The sequence below is a fragment of the Nicotiana attenuata genome, chromosome 6 (assembly GCF_001879085.1).
Source record: "Nicotiana attenuata strain UT chromosome 6, NIATTr2, whole genome shotgun sequence".
Classification (NCBI taxonomy): Eukaryota; Viridiplantae; Streptophyta; class Magnoliopsida; order Solanales; family Solanaceae; genus Nicotiana; species Nicotiana attenuata.
In genome coordinates this window covers 58,177,293-58,183,292 of record NC_031994.1, presented here as the reverse complement: position 1 = coordinate 58,183,292, position 6,000 = coordinate 58,177,293, and positions in this window count along the sequence as shown.

The following is a 6,000-nucleotide window of genomic DNA, read 5'->3' as shown; positions in this document are numbered from 1 at the left end:
CATCAAACTTCCAAATACTCTTGCATAGTCTAGTTGTGAGTCACTTTCACCTTCATTCTTTTGAAGTGCATAACTCACATCAATTGGAGTCTAGGTAATCTTGAAATCCAAATACTTGAACTTGTCAAGTACTCATTCAATGTAATGAGACTGTGATAATGCTAGACCTTGTGAAGTCTTGTGAATTCTGATTCCTATGATCACATCAGCAACTCCTAAGTATTTCATGTCGAATTTGCTAGCCAACATACGCTTAGTAGCATTTATATCTGCCATATTTTTGCTCATTATCAACAGGTCATCAACATATAAACAAATAATGACTTCATGACCTGGAGTGTTTTTAATGTAAATATATTTGTCGCACTCGTTGATTTTAAACACACTCCAACGTTGTTTGGTCAAATTTGGCATGTCATTGTTTGGGTGCTTGTTTAAGTCCATAAAGTGACTTAACAAGTTTGCACACTTTTTTTCTTTACCCGGAACCACAAAACCCTCAGGTTGTTCCATGTAAATCTCTTCCTCCATTTCTCCATTTAAGAAAGCTGTTTTAACATCCATTTGATGGATTTCAAGACCATACACGATCGCCAGTGCCACTAATACCCTAATAGATGTTATCGTCGTTACTGGCGAGTAAGTGTCAAAGTATCAAGGCCTTCCTTTTGTCTATAACCTCTGATAACAAGTCTTGCCTTATATTTCTCAATAGTGCCGTCAACTTTTGTTTTCCTTTTAAAAATCCATTTCGAACCTAAAGTCTTATTTCCTGAAGGAAGATCAATCAATTCCCATGTATGGTTATCCAAAATTGATTGAATCTCACTATTGACTGCCTCTTTCCAAAATGCTGAATCAGAAGATGACATAGCAGCTTTGAAAGTTTGAGGCTCATTTTCAAGCAAGAATGTCACAAAATCTGGTCCAAAGGAAGTAGATGTTCTTTGACATTTTCTACGCCTTAGATCCTCTTCACTTGGAGTATTTTCTTTTGGTTCTTCCCGTGGTCATTTAGGTCTTTCACTTAACGACTCGCATTCAATTTTATACGGATAGATGCCTTCAAAGAATTCAACATTATCTGATTCAATTACCGTATTAGCATGAATTTCAGGATTATCAAATTTATGAACCAAAAACCGACATGATTTACTGTTTGTAGCATATCCAATGAAAACACAATCCACAGTTTTTGGTTTGATTTTTACCCTTTTGGGTAAAGGAACTTGTACCTTTGTTAAACACTCCCACACTTTGAAATATTTCAAGTTGGATTTTCTTCCTTTCCATTTTCATATGGAGTAGATTGTGTTTTGCCGTGGGGTACTCTGTTGAGTATTTGGTTAGCCGCAAGGATAGCTACCCCCCACAAACTCTACGGTAATCCGAAACTTATTAATAAAGAATTCATCATTTCCGTTAATGTTTGATTTTTACTTTCCGCAATTCCATCGGATTGAGGTGTGTACGGGGTAGTATTTTGATGGATATTCCATATCCCGAACATATTTCTACAAACAAAGATTCATATTCTCCACCCCGATCACTTCTAATCATTTTGATCTTTTTATTCAATTGATTGTCCACTTCATTCTTGTACTGCTTAAATGCTTCAATTTCTTCATCCTTATTATTAAGAAAATAAACATAACAATATCGAGTACAATCGTCGATAAAAGTTGTAAAAAAAATTTTCCACCTCGAGATGGCGTCGACTTCATATCACAAATGTCAGTATTTAAGTCTAAAGGATTCGAATTCCTTTCAACAGACTTATAAAGATGTTTTACAAACTTAGATTCAACACATATTTTACATTTTGATTTATTACACTAGAATTTAGCAATACTTCTAAATTAATTGACTTCCGCAAGGTTTTGTAATTGACATGCCTAAAGAAATATGCCATAAATCATTTGACTCCAATAAATAAGAAGAAGCTGAAATTTTATTAATATTGTCAACAACCATTACATTGAGTTTGAAAATGCCATCTGTGAGGTAGCACTTTACAACATACATTTCATTTTTGCTTACAACAACTTTGTTAGATACAAATATAGAAATTGAAACCAATTCTTCCTAATAGTAGGAACATGAAGAACGTTGTTGAGCGTTAACACCTTGCCGGAAGTCATCTTCAGGAATATCTTCCCAAACCTCAATCTTGGATGTTGCAATATTTTCCATGGAGAGCTCTTCTTCGGGACCGGCATTAGAGTAAGTCGCAAATGCTTCTTTGACAGCACAAACATGTCGAGTGCCTCTAGACTCAATCTACCACTCCTTTGGATTTCCAACTAGGTTGCATTCCGAAAGCATTGCACACAGATCATCAATGTCATCATTCTTCCCCACTATGTTAGCTTGTCCCTTTTTCTTATCCTTTTTTTGGGAGACGACAATCACTAGCTTTGTGACTAGCTTTTCTGCAATTGTAGCAGTTGACCTTTAATTTTTTCTTGTTCTGCTCCTTAGTCTGTCCAGAAAACATCTTCCTCTTCTTACTTTTTGGAGCAGTCTCCTCAACGATATTAGCTCCCATAATCGTTGAATTTCCATGAGACTTATTCTCAGCTGTTTTGTTGTCTTCCTCAATCTTGAGACGAATCATAAGATCTTCCAACTTTATTTCTTTGCGTTTGTGCTTTTAGATAATTTTTGAAATCTCTCCATGAAGGAGGCAATTTCTCAATCATTACAGCCACTTGAAATGCTTCATTCACTACCATACCTTCAACAATAAGGTCGTGAAAAATAAGTTGAAGCTCTTGAACTTGGGTTCCAGCGGTTTTGTTGTCTATCATTTTATAGTCTAGAAACTTGGCAACCTTTTTCAGGCACGCATCTTCAATCTTGTACTTCTTCTCAAGTGCGTCCTATAATTATTTCGAAGTTTTCATAGCACTGTAGACATTATACAAGTCATCCTTCGAAGCACTTAGGATGTAGCCTTTGCAAAGAAAGTCTGAATGTTCCACGCTTTAACAATCATAAACTTCTCATTGTCCGGCATGTCTGCGGCAGGCACTAGAGGCTCTTCACTGGTGAACTTCTGCATTCCAAGTGTGGTAAGCCAGAAGAACACCCTTTGCTGCCATCCTTTGACGAGGCTATCATCGTTGCCACAATAGTCGTAGAAGGATTTCCATTATCAGTTGTCGTTTCTCATTGTCAACAACAGAAGTGTTCAATTAATTGCAAAAAATAAAACAGTAAACAGCACTGTAATTAATGATAAACAGTACGTTTAATAAATAAAAATTGAAGTTTTTATATACTGTTTCACAGAAAACGATGAAGTTTTTATGTTCTTCAAATCGTTTCTGAATTTTAATACTCCGATGAAGTTTTTATATCTTCAAATCATAATAGAAAAATTCAGCACACGGGTTTTAATCTCCAAAAACAGAATACAGATTACTCCCTCCGTTTCAAATTAAATGAGGTAGTTTGACTCGGCACGGAGTTTAAGGAAAAAAAGAAAGACTTTTGAAATTTGTGGTCTTAAAAGCTTAAGGGGTAAAGGTTTGTGGGGCCATGACTTTTGTGTGGTTATAAAAGCTTCTCATTAAGGGTAAAATGGGTAAAATGAGGAGTTTAAAGTTGAATTATTTCCAAATTTAGAAATGTGTCATTTATTTTGGAACAAACTAAAAAGGAAAGTACCTCATTTAATATGAAACGGAGGGAGTACAATTTATCTAATCTGTGTTACTATAATAAATAATGAAACAGTAAATTTTCTGGAAAAAAAATAGAAACAGAAAAGTAGCAGCAACAGAATGTTGAAATAATGAAGCTGAATCTGAAAAATAATTTTGGAACAAAATCGAGCCTACTGAATGCACATTGTGTCCTTAAGGAAATTATTCCCCTCAAGTAAGGATTTAAAATAATTCGGGAAAGAAACGGACCGGGTCGCGTTGCGGATCCTTGGTTATTTCGGGTTGAATTTTCGTTAATTAATTAAATTAATTAGTTAAATACTTGAAAGCAGAAGCCGAGCCGAGCGACGACAACGGCGGCGCGAGGCTTACTTTCTTTCCAACCCATTAAATACCAAGAGAAGTGCTTTCTCAATAACGCACATTAACTTTTCTTTCCACCACCAATGAGGGACACTTGCTCTTTTCAAAGCAAAAAGGAGCTTACTTTTCCTCCACTTTCTTCCCTCCATTTCTCATTCACCAATATTTTAATCCAACAGATGTAATATATTGGTCCATCGCAGGGAAAATACATTTTCTGCTTTGGACAAAATAGCTTATGAGTTTAATTGTAATGCATATTGTACGATTATTTTTTGCCTTTGTTTCTACAATTGTAACTCAAATATTGAATCCACCTCTACAGAGAGACAAGTAACATTCTTAAGTCTTAACAATATAATGGCATTAAAGAAAATAATTAAGGACAAATGAAAGAAAATTTGGTGTTCTCATTAACTCATTAAAATTGATCGTATTACAGATAATTCTCTGAGACTATGAGTGTAAGTGCCGAAAACCAAAGAAATGGGAAAAGGCAAAAAAGTCTAGATGCTTTTGTAGACATCGAAACTTTAAGGGATCAAGCCAAATTCTAAATTAAAGATACTACAAGACTCTTGAAATCCTAGGAGTCTATTAGGATTTCTTGGAGGTTACTCTACCCTGAACCATAACTCACACCTATATAAAGGGATACGTATTCCCTTGAAGACCTGTCTCAAAATCTCATAAAGTCTTGGATATTCACAAAGAGATCAAAATATAGCCGAATACTTCTTGACAATCAAATAGTTCAAGAAGTTGGAGATCAAATATATCACCAGGAGGTCTGTATCATCCTACATTCGAGAAATATGCGGCTTAAGCCCTAGAATCACGGAGATAATAGAATCACGGGAGAAACAGAATTGTACTCACAATTGATTAGTAAAAGATATTCTTCTCTTATTTTGTGATTGCAGTTTATTTTTCATATGTTGAAAATTAGTTGCAAACAAATTGGCACGCCAAGTGGGACTAGTTCTGCCCTTCATCTCTTCCTCCTGTAAATCGAAAACTCCAAATTTCAAAATCATTTGTTGCGATGGTCGAGTACTTCAAGTCTCGTCTTAAAGTTTCGGCAAGACTACACCCGACAAACCTTGATGTAGAGGGCATTTATAGACATCGAAATTTTAAGAGATCAAGCCAAATCCTAAATTAAAGATACTATAGGACTCTTGAAATCCTAGGAGTCTATTAAGGTTTCTTGGAGGTTACTCTACGTAGAGGGGGATCCAAGACCATAATGCTTGAGAAGATGATACTCAAGTAAAAAAAAAAAAAGTCTTTTGGCAGCCTTGAACTTCAGATGCAATGAAAAGAGTAAATCAAAGCAGAAGACTAAACCGACAAGTCTGAGAAGCAGGAATGAAATCACAGAGAAGCTTACCCTTTCGCCTGAGAGTCTTGCGGAGCAGCAACAAACGATTTCGAATTTCAGAGTTATGCAGCAAAAATCTTGCAATTTCGAAAGTTTTCTTTTAATTTTCAGACAATAACCCTAGATTCACGCCCAATTTTTTGTATTTGAAGAAAAAAAATTCACATTGTTGAAGAGGAGTCAAGGAGTCTGATAGAGAGGAGAGAAAGTGGGTTGTTGCCCTAATTGCTCGAATGTCTGTCTTTTGACCAAGTTAATTTTATCTTTTAGACGGAATTTTAGCGACGGAAATAGCGACGGCTCGAATTCTGTCGCTAATAATAACTAATGAAATTTTACTTTAATGGAACTAGATTTTAGCAACGAAAATAGCAAGGAAACTAGCGACGTAAAATTTTGTCGCAATCAACTTTGGAATGTCTTGATAAATAAAATGAATGCAGCGACGGATTTTTTGACGTTAAATCCGTCGTTAGATTTAAATACTTTTTGTCGCCGCACTTTCGTCGCTAATTTTGTAGGTAAAATAAAGGCGCTAATATTTAGCGCCAATTTTAGCGACGAATATTGGTTTTTGTCGCT